We start from the raw sequence: 13,420 nt of genomic DNA, 5'->3' as shown, positions 1-13,420 counted from the left end.
TGATAATCTACCAATCAACGTTTTAATTTCAACATAGTTGCGTCGAAGTACAACCAGGTACGTATAAACTTAATAAAACTTTCTATTTTTCGAATTTCAATGAATTTTAATCAGTTGCTATAGATAATAAAATATCATTGATTTTTTTCCAAGTCTAGATCTAGAAAATATTTCTAAGCAAATGATACATATATGTATATGTATAAAAAGGAAAGATTGCATAATATTCTATAATTAAAGTATATTTCAAATACTGTACTCTTGAGTAGTCTGATTATAAATGAGTAGATAACTATAAATTCCTTGCAGTGAAGGTTCCCTATCTTCATATAGTTCAGTTTCAATTTTTACTAATCATCTTATCCTTCCATACTTGTGTTATATAGTAAAGTTTTATTAAGTATTAATAATTTTTATATGAGGTACCGATAGGAGCAGATTTAACTACAGCAAGATGGAAACATATATTAAGTAGATTATTTGCACAGATATGCTTAAAATTACTTGCAAACACTTACTTAAAATGAGTTGAAATGAACAAATCTTATTTTTGGAAAAGTGCATATGCAGTCACTTTACTTTATTATGCATCAGTTTGGAATATATAAAGAAATTTAAGATACTATTAAGAAAATGGATATAATTGGAAATAATCTATGCAACTATTCTTGCAGTATAAAGAAAGTCAATACCTGCAGTTGTTTAAATAATGCTAACAATTGGAAATTACTTGTACAATTACGCTAGGAAATATGAAGATAGTCTGAAATATTATCAAAAGAATGGGAACATTTAGAGATCAATAGACGATAATTTCATATACGCATAGAATGCTGAACATTATTAAAAGGATCGCAACAACTAGAAATAATCTATATAATTATAAAACAGAAATATTTATTTGAATAACTTTTATAAGAATTAATTTACATGTAAAATTGATTTTACAGTACCTTACAATATTTTATAATAATATATATTTGTATTATATTATACTCCTGTTATATACATATTTTATTATATTAAGTTATATTAAAGTTGTCGTAAATTATATTATATTAAATTTATTCTTATAAAATAAAACAAATATTTCTATAATTATCGAATATAATGTACTTTTCTAAGTATTACGTGGCCAGTATATCTACATGTATATATATATATACATTTATAGATACCAATAATCGGTTGTCATATCGTCGCAAAAATGCGCGATTTGTAATAGGAACACATAATAGTAGAGGAGTTCACTGTACAAAGAGCGGGAAAATATAATTCAGGCTGCAGCGCTAGATGGTGCCACAGATACTAAAAACGATAATATTCAATAAAATTCTTTACTTGTTTTTACATTAGATGGCGATAGGGATACTAAAAATGATAATTTTCATTATAATTCTTTACTTGTTTTTACACTAGATGGCGCCAGGGATATTAAAAGATTTGTATTATAATAGTTTAGTACAGGTCCTTTATATGGATGGTGGTAGAGGTACTAACAATTCAGTATTTAATAATCAGTATTTAATATACTTATGCTAGATGATACTCGGAGTAGTAAAAAAATCAATCTTTTATTAATATACATAAGGATAGTATTTAGATTGGGAAATATATTATAATATAAAAATTTATAACGACTTTATCAATCACTTTTTCTGAATATTTATGATCTTATATTAATTCAGGGACGCCTAGAATTCTTGTGAGATTTAAACGTTTATATTTTATGATTAGAAAAATAAAATGTAGTATTGCTATATGTTTTGTATTATATAAGATTTCAAACTATTGCGTATATGAAAAATATGATAAAGTTTATTCACTGCAATGATAATTTTGAATTGGTAAAAAATCAAGTAAGGTAATAAAAGTTAATTAATCAATTAAAACACAAAATTCGATTTATGGGAAAAGTTTTCATTTTATCTATATTTAGAAATTTCTAACGACAAAGTAGGAAAAGATAAAAGTTAATACGCATCTGAAAATAAATAAATTTCATTTCATTTACATTTATTAATATCATTTTCATATCTACTATATCTTATAACATTTCACTGGTATTCTTTTTTCATGTAAATTTAATATAAGTAATATTTGTATGCAATACGGATAGGAACATATTTAATAAAAGAAAGATGAAACACATATGTCGAGTGTATTGCTTGCATACATTAGTTGTACAAAAACATTTTTCTAAAAAAAGTGCATATTCAGCAATATTGCACATATATATTATATTACATTAAATTATATTATATTAAATATATTCTTATGTCATAATATAAATATTTGTATAAAATTTTAATATAATGTATTTTCCTTTGCATTACGTGTCAAGTGTGTGTGTGTGTCTGTGTGTGTCTGTGTGTGTACACAGACACACTTTAGACGTTTATAATCGACCGTGATATTGTTGCAAAAATGGGCGATTTGTAATAGCATAACATAAAAGTAGAGGAGTTTGCTGTACAAAGAGCGGGACAATATAAGTCATGCTGCAGCACTAGATGGCGCCAGGGATACTAAAAAAGAATATATTTATTAGAATTCTTTACCTGTTTTTACACTAGACGGCGCCAGTTATATTAAAAGATTGTGTTATAATAGTTTAGTATAAGCCCTTTATATGGGTGGTGATAGAGGTGTTAACAATTCAGTACTTAATAGTTTAATAGGGTTATGCTAGATGATACTCGGAGTATTAAAAAATTCAATGTTTTATTAATATATATAAGGATAGTATTTAGATTGAGAGATATATTATAATATAAAAATTTATAAGCTCGTTATCAATCACTTTTTCTGGACATTTATGATATTATATTAATTCAGGGAACGGATAGAATTCTGGTAAGATCTAAAGGTTCATATTTTATGATTAGAAAAATCAGATGTAGTGGAGGCAATATATTTTATATTATATAAGATTTCAATTTATAGCGTTAGATGAAAAAAATCATAAAATTTATTCACTAAAATGAAGATATTGAATTGAAGGAAAATCGAGATATGCAAGAAAAATTATTAAATGAATTAAAACACAAAATTCGATTTTCGGTAAAAAATTTCCTTTTGTCTACTCGGAGAAATTTTTAACGACGAAGAAGGAAACTATAATAGCTGATACGCATCTGAAAGTTAATAAATTTCGTTTCATTTACATTTGTTCATATTATTTTCATATCTACTATATTTTATAACATTTTACAGGTATCGATAGATTACAGACAAGAATACATTTAATAAAAGAAAGATGAAACATATGTGTCGAGTGAATTGCATAAATTAATTATACAAAAACAATTTCTTGAATAAAAGCATATTCAGTAACATTGCATATATATATTATATTACATTTAATTATATTATATTGAATATATTCTTATCTGATAAAACGAGTATTTGTATAAATTTTTAATATAATGTATATTCCAATGCATCACATGACAAGTATATATATATATATATATATATATATATATATATATATATATGCACACACACATATATATACGCACACAGACACTTCAGACGTCTATAATCGGTCGTGAATTGTCGCAAAAATGGTCGATTTGTAATAGCAAAACATAATTGTAGAGGAGTTCGCTGTACAGAGAGCGGGACAATATAAGTCATGCTGCGGCGCTAGATGGCGCCAGGGATACTAAAAAAGAATATATTTATTACAATTCTTTACCTGTTTTTACACTAGACGGCGCCAGTTATATTAAAACATTGTATTATAATAGTTTAGTATAAGCCCTTTACATTGGAGGTAATAGAGGTGTGAACAATTCAGTACTTAATAGTTTAATAGGGTTATGCTAGATGATACTCGGAGTATTAAAAAATTCAATGTTTTATTAATATATATAAGGATAGTATTTAGATTGAGAGATATATTATAATATAAAAATTTATAAGCTCGTTATCAATCACTTTTTCTGGACATTTATGATATTATATTAATTCAGGGAACGGATAGAATTCTGGTAAGATCTAAACGTTCATATTTTATGATTAGAAAAATCAGATGTAGTGGAGGCAATATATTTTATATTATATAAGATTTCAATTTATAGCGTTAGATGAAAAAAATCATAAAATTTATTCACTAAAATGAAGATATTGAATTGAAGGAAAATCGAGATATGCAAGAAAAATTATTAAATGAATTAAAACACAAAATTCGATTTTCGGTAAAAAATTTCCTTTTGTCTACTCGGAGAAATTTTTAACGACGAAGAAGGAAACTATAATAGCTGATACGCATCTGAAAGTTAATAAATTTCGTTTCATTTACATTTGTTCATATTATTTTCATATCTACTATATTTTATAACATTTTACAGGTATCGATAGATTACAGACAAGAATACATTTAATAAAAGAAAGATGAAACATATGTGTCGAGTGAATTGCATAAATTAATTATACAAAAACAATTTCTTGAATAAAAGCATATTCAGTAACATTGCATATATATATTATATTACATTTAATTATATTATATTGAATATATTCTTATCTGATAAAACGAGTATTTGTATAAATTTTTAATATAATGTATATTCCAATGCATCACATGACAAGTATATATATATATATATATATATATATATATGCACACACACATATATATACGCACACAGACACTTCAGACGCCTATAATCGGTCGTGAATTGTCGCAAAAATGGTCGATTTGTAATAGCAAAACATAATTGTAGAGGAGTTCGCTGTACAGAGAGCGGGACAATATAAGTCATGCTGCGGCGCTAGATGGCGCCAGGGATACTAAAAAAGAATATATTTATTACAATTCTTTACCTGTTTTTACACTAGACGGCGCCAGTTATATTAAAACATTGTATTATAATAGTTTAGTATAAGCCCTTTACATTGGAGGTGATAGAGGTGTGAACAATTCAGTACTTAATAGTTTAATAGGGTTATGCTAGATGATACTCGGAGTATTAAAAAATTCAATGTTTTATTAATATATATAAGGATAGTATTTAGATTGAGAGATATATTATAATATAAAAATTTATAAGCTCGTTATCAATCACTTTTTCTGGACATTTATGATATTATATTAATTCAGGGAACGGATAGAATTCTGGTAAGATCTAAACGTTCATATTTTATGATTAGAAAAATCAGATGTAGTGGAGGCAATATATTTTATATTATATAAGATTTCAATTTATAGCGTTAGATGAAAAAAATCATAAAATTTATTCACTAAAATGAAGATATTGAATTGAAGGAAAATCGAGATATGCAAGAAAAATTATTAAATGAATTAAAACACAAAATTCGATTTTCGGTAAAAAATTTCCTTTTGTCTACTCGGAGAAATTTTTAACGACGAAGAAGGAAACTATAATAGCTGATACGCATCTGAAAGTTAATAAATTTCGTTTCATTTACATTTGTTCATATTATTTTCATATCTACTATATTTTATAACATTTTACAGGTATCGATAGATTACAGACAAGAATACATTTAATAAAAGAAAGATGAAACATATGTGTCGAGTGAATTGCATAAATTAATTATACAAAAACAATTTCTTGAATAAAAGCATATTCAGTAACATTGCATATATATATTATATTACATTTAATTATATTATATTGAACATATTCTTATCTGATAAAACGAGTATTTGTATAAATTTTTAATATAATGTATATTCTAATGCATCACATGACAAGTATATATATATGCACACACACATATATATACGCACACAGTCACTTCAGACGTCTATAATCGGTCGTGAATTGTCGCAAAAATGGTCGATTTGTAATAGCAAAACATAATTGTAGAGGAGTTCGCTGTACAGAGAGCGGGACAATATAAGTCATGCTGCGGCGCTAGATGGCGCCAGGGATACTAAAAAAGAATATATTTATTACAATTCTTTACCTGTTTTTACACTAGACGGCGCCAGTTATATTAAAACATTGTATTATAATAGTTTAGTATAAGCCCTTTACATTGGAGGTAATAGAGGTGTGAACAATTCAGTACTTAATAGTTTAATAGGGTTATGCTAGATGATACTCGGAGTATTAAAAAATTCAATGTTTTATTAATATATATAAGGATAGTATTTAGATTGAGAGATATATTATAATATAAAAATTTATAAGCTCGTTATCAATCACTTTTTCTGGACATTTATGATATTATATTAATTCAGGGAACGGATAGAATTCTGGTAAGATCTAAACGTTCATATTTTATGATTAGAAAAATCAGATGTAGTGGAGGCAATATATTTTATATTATATAAGATTTCAATTTATAGCGTTAGATGAAAAAAATCATAAAATTTATTCACTAAAATGAAGATATTGAATTGAAGGAAAATCGAGATATGCAAGAAAAATTATTAAATGAATTAAAACACAAAATTCGATTTTCGGTAAAAAATTTCCTTTTGTCTACTCGGAGAAATTTTTAACGACGAAGAAGGAAACTATAATAGCTGATACGCATCTGAAAGTTAATAAATTTCGTTTCATTTACATTTGTTCATATTATTTTCATATCTACTATATTTTATAACATTTTACAGGTATCGATAGATTACAGACAAGAATACATTTAATAAAAGAAAGATGAAACATATGTGTCGAGTGAATTGCATAAATTAATTATACAAAAACAATTTCTTGAATAAAAGCATATTCAGTAACATTGCATATATATATTATATTACATTTAATTATATTATATTGAATATATTCTTATCTGATAAAACGAGTATTTGTATAAATTTTTAATATAATGTATATTCCAATGCATCACATGACAAGTATATATATATATATATATATATATATATATATATGCACACACACATATATATACGCACACAGACACTTCAGACGTCTATAATCGGTCGTGAATTGTCGCAAAAATGGTCGATTTGTAATAGCAAAACATAATTGTAGAGGAGTTCGCTGTACAGAGAGCGGGACAATATAAGTCATGCTGCGGCGCTAGATGGCGCCAGGGATACTAAAAAAGAATATATTTATTACAATTCTTTACCTGTTTTTACACTAGACGGCGCCAGTTATATTAAAACATTGTATTATAATAGTTTAGTATAAGCCCTTTACATTGGAGGTAATAGAGGTGTGAACAATTCAGTACTTAATAGTTTAATAGGGTTATGCTAGATGATACTCGGAGTATTAAAAAATTCAATGTTTTATTAATATATATAAGGATAGTATTTAGATTGAGAGATATATTATAATATAAAAATTTATAAGCTCGTTATCAATCACTTTTTCTGGACATTTATGATATTATATTAATTCAGGGAACGGATAGAATTCTGGTAAGATCTAAACGTTCATATTTTATGATTAGAAAAATCAGATGTAGTGGAGGCAATATATTTTATATTATATAAGATTTCAATTTATAGCGTTAGATGAAAAAAATCATAAAATTTATTCACTAAAATGAAGATATTGAATTGAAGGAAAATCGAGATATGCAAGAAAAATTATTAAATGAATTAAAACACAAAATTCGATTTTCGGTAAAAAATTTCCTTTTGTCTACTCGGAGAAATTTTTAACGACGAAGAAGGAAACTATAATAGCTGATACGCATCTGAAAGTTAATAAATTTCGTTTCATTTACATTTGTTCATATTATTTTCATATCTACTATATTTTATAACATTTTACAGGTATCGATAGATTACAGACAAGAATACATTTAATAAAAGAAAGATGAAACATACGTGTCGAGTGAATTGCATAAATTAATTATACAAAAACAATTTCTTGAATAAAAGCATATTCAGTAACATTGCATATATATATTATATTACATTTCATTATATTATATTGAATATATTCTTATCTGATAAAACGAGTATTTGTATAAATTTTTAATATAATGTATATTCCAATGCATCACATGACAAGTATATATATATATATATATATATATATATATATATGCACACACACATATATATACGCACACAGACACTTCAGACGTCTATAATCGGTCGTGAATTGTCGCAAAAATGGTCGATTTGTAATAGCAAAACATAATTGTAGAGGAGTTCGCTGTACAGAGAGCGGGACAATATAAGTCATGCTGCGGCGCTAGATGGCGCCAGGGATACTAAAAAAGAATATATTTATTACAATTCTTTACCTGTTTTTACACTAGACGGCGCCAGTTATATTAAAACATTGTATTATAATAGTTTAGTATAAGCCCTTTACATTGGAGGTGATAGAGGTGTGAACAATTCAGTACTTAATAGTTTAATAGGGTTATGCTAGATGATACTCGGAGTATTAAAAAATTCAATGTTTTATTAATATATATAAGGATAGTATTTAGATTGAGAGATATATTATAATATAAAAATTTATAAGCTCGTTATCAATCACTTTTTCTGGACATTTATGATATTATATTAATTCAGGGAACGGATAGAATTCTGGTAAGATCTAAACGTTCATATTTTATGATTAGAAAAATCAGATGTAGTGGAGGCAATATATTTTATATTATATAAGATTTCAATTTATAGCGTTAGATGAAAAAAATCATAAAATTTATTCACTAAAATGAAGATATTGAATTGAAGGAAAATCGAGATATGCAAGAAAAATTATTAAATGAATTAAAACACAAAATTCGATTTTCGGTAAAAAATTTCCTTTTGTCTACTCGGAGAAATTTTTAACGACGAAGAAGGAAACTATAATAGCTGATACGCATCTGAAAGTTAATAAATTTCGTTTCATTTACATTTGTTCATATTATTTTCATATCTACTATATTTTATAACATTTTACAGGTATCGATAGATTACAGACAAGAATACATTTAATAAAAGAAAGATGAAACATATGTGTCGAGTGAATTGCATAAATTAATTATACAAAAACAATTTCTTGAATAAAAGCATATTCAGTAACATTGCATATATATATTATATTACATTTAATTATATTATATTGAACATATTCTTATCTGATAAAACGAGTATTTGTATAAATTTTTAATATAATGTATATTCTAATGCATCACATGACAAGTATATATATATGCACACACACATATATATACGCACACAGTCACTTCAGACGTCTATAATCGGTCGTGAATTGTCGCAAAAATGGTCGATTTGTAATAGCAAAACATAATTGTAGAGGAGTTCGCTGTACAGAGAGCGGGACAATATAAGTCATGCTGCGGCGCTAGATGGCGCCAGGGATACTAAAAAAGAATATATTTATTACAATTCTTTACCTGTTTTTACACTAGACGGCGCCAGTTATATAAAAACATTGTATTATAATAGTTTAGTATAAGCCCTTTACATTGGTGGTGATAGAGGTGTGAACAATTCAGTACTTAATAGTTTAATAGGGTTATGCTAGATAATACTCGGAGTATTAAAAAATTCAATGTTTTATTAATATATATAAGGATAGTATTTAGATTGAGAGATATATTATAATATAAAAATTTATAAGCTCGTTATCAATCACTTTTTCTGGACATTTATGATATTATATTAATTCAGGGAACGGACAGAATTCTGGTAAGATCTAAACGTTCATATTTTATGATTAGAAAAATAAAATGTAGTGGAGGCAATATATTTTATATTATATATGATTTCAATCTATTGCGTCAGATGAAAAAAATGATAAAATTTATTCACTAAAATGAAGATATTGAATTGAAGGAAAATCGAGATATGCAAGAAAAATTATTAAATGAATTAAAACACAAAATTCGATTTTCGGTAAAAAATTTCCTTTTGTCTACTCGGAGAAATTTTTAACGACGAAGAAGGAAACTATAATAGCTGATACGCATCTGAAAATTAATAAATTTCGTTTCATTTACATTTGTTCATATTATTTTCATATCTACTATATTTTATAACATTTTACAGGTATCGATAGATTACAGACAAGAATATATTTAATAAAAGAAAGATGAAACATATATGTCGAGTGAATTGCAGAAATTAATTATACAAAAACAATTTCTTGAGTAAAGGCATATTCAATAACATTGCATATATATATTATATTACATTTAATTATATTATATTGAATATATTCTTATCTGATAAAACGAGTATTTGTATAAATTTTTAATATAATGTATATTCCAATGCATCACATGACAAGTATATATATATATATATATATATATATATATATATATATATATATGCACACACACATATATATACGCACACAGACACTTCAGACGTCTATAATCGGTCGGGAATTGTCGCAAACATGGTCGATTTGTAATAGCAAAACATAATTGTAGAGGAGTTCGCTGTACAGAGAGCGGGACAATATAAGTCATGCTGCGGCGCTAGATGGCGCCAGGGATACTAAAAAAGAATATATTTATTACAATTCTTTACCTGTTTTTGTACTAGACGGCGCCAGTTATATTAAAACATTGTATTATAATAGTTTAGTATAAGCCCTTTACATTGGTGGTGATAGGGGTGTGAACAATTCAGTACTTAATAGTTTAATAGGGTTATGCTAGATGATACTGGGAGTATTAAAAAATTCGATGTTTTATTAATATATATAAAACATATATTATTAATATATATTATACAAAAACAATTTCTTGAGTAAAGGCATATTCAGTAACATTGCATATATATATTATATTACATTTAATTATATTATATTGAATATATTCTTATCTGATAAAACGAGTATTTGTATAAATTTTTAATATAATGTATATTCTAATGCATCACATGACAAGTATATATATATGCACACACACATATATATACGCACACAGTCACTTCAGACGTCTATAATCGGTCGTGAATTGTCGCAAAAATGGTCGATTTGTAATAGCAAAACATAATTGTAGAGGAGTTCGCTGTACAGAGAGCGGGACAATATAAGTCATGCTGCGGCGCTAGATGGCGCCAGGGATACTAAAAAAGAATATATTTATTACAATTCTTTACCTGTTTTTACACTAGACGGCGCCAGTTATATAAAAACATTGTATTATAATAGTTTAGTATAAGCCCTTTACATTGGTGGTGATAGAGGTGTGAACAATTCAGTACTTAATAGTTTAATAGGGTTATGCTAGATGATACTGGGAGTATTAAAAAATTCGATGTTTTATTAATATATATAAAACATATATTATTAATATATATTATACAAAAACAATTTCTTGAGTAAAGGCATATTCAGTAACATTGCATATATATATTATATTACATTTAATTATATTATATTGAATATATTCTTATCTGATAAAACGAGTATTTGTATAAATTTTTAATATAATGTATATTCTAATGCATCACATGACAAGTATATATATATGCACACACACATATATATACGCACACAGTCACTTCAGACGTCTATAATCGGTCGTGAATTGTCGCAAAAATGGTCGATTTGTAATAGCAAAACATAATTGTAGAGGAGTTCGCTGTACAGAGAGCGGGACAATATAAGTCATGCTGCGGCGCTAGATGGCGCCAGGGATACTAAAAAAGAATATATTTATTACAATTCTTTACCTGTTTTTACACTAGACGGCGCCAGTTATATAAAAACATTGTATTATAATAGTTTAGTATAAGCCCTTTACATTGGTGGTGATAGAGGTGTGAACAATTCAGTACTTAATAGTTTAATAGGGTTATGCTAGATAATACTCGGAGTATTAAAAAATTCAATGTTTTATTAATATATATAAGGATAGTATTTAGATTGAGAGATATATTATAATATAAAAATTTATAAGCTCGTTATCAATCACTTTTTCTGGACATTTATGATATTATATTAATTCAGGGAACGGACAGAATTCTGGTAAGATCTAAACGTTCATATTTTATGATTAGAAAAATAAAATGTAGTGGAGGCAATATATTTTATATTATATATGATTTCAATCTATTGCGTCAGATGAAAAAAATGATAAAATTTATTCACTAAAATGAAGATATTGAATTGAAGGAAAATCGAGATATGCAAGAAAAATTATTAAATGAATTAAAACACAAAATTCGATTTTCGGTAAAAAATTTCCTTTTGTCTACTCGGAGAAATTTTTAACGACGAAGAAGGAAACTATAATAGCTGATACGCATCTGAAAGTTAATAAATTTCGTTTCATTTACATTTGTTCATATTATTTTCATATCTACTATATTTTATAACATTTTACAGGTATCGATAGATTACAGACAAGAATATATTTAATAAAAGAAAGATGAAACATATATGTCGAGTGAATTGCAGAAATTAATTATACAAAAACAATTTCTTGAGTAAAGGCATATTCAATAACATTGCATATATATATTATATTACATTTAATTATATTATATTGAATATATTCTTATCTGATAAAACGAGTATTTGTATAAATTTTTAATATAATGTATATTCCAATGCATCACATGACAAGTATATATATATATATATATATATATATATATATATATATGCACACACACATATATATACGCACACAGACACTTCAGACGTCTATAATCGGTCGGGAATTGTCGCAAACATGGTCGATTTGTAATAGCAAAACATAATTGTAGAGGAGTTCGCTGTACAGAGAGCGGGACAATATAAGTCATGCTGCGGCGCTAGATGGCGCCAGGGATACTAAAAAAGAATATATTTATTACAATTCTTTACCTGTTTTTGTACTAGACGGCGCCAGTTATATTAAAACATTGTATTATAATAGTTTAGTATAAGCCCTTTACATTGGTGGTGATAGGGGTGTGAACAATTCAGTACTTAATAGTTTAATAGGGTTATGCTAGATGATACTGGGAGTATTAAAAAATTCGATGTTTTATTAATATATATAAAACATATATTATTAATATATATTATACAAAAACAATTTCTTGAGTAAAGGCATATTCAGTAACATTGCATATATATATTATATTACATTTAATTATATTATATTGAATATATTCTTATCTGATAAAACGAGTATTTGTATTAATTTTTAATATAATGTATATTCCAATGCATCACATGACAAGTATATATATATGCACACACACATATATATACGCACACAGTCACTTCAGACGTCTATAATCCGTCGTGAATTGTCGCAAGAATGGTCGATTTGTAATAGCAAAACATAATTGTAGAGGAGTTCGCTGTACAGATAGCGGGACAATATAAGTCATGCTGCGGCGCTAGATGGCGCCAGGGATACTAAAAAAGAATATATTTATTACAATTCTTTACCTGTTTTTACACTAGACGGCGCCAGTTATATTAAAACATTGTATTATAATAGTTTAGTATAAGCCCTTTACATTGGAGGTGATAGAGGT

Source organism: Vespula vulgaris, chromosome 19 (assembly GCF_905475345.1).
Source record: "Vespula vulgaris chromosome 19, iyVesVulg1.1, whole genome shotgun sequence".
Lineage (NCBI taxonomy): Eukaryota > Metazoa > Arthropoda > Insecta > Hymenoptera > Vespidae > Vespula > Vespula vulgaris.
This window is presented reverse-complemented; position numbering follows the sequence as displayed.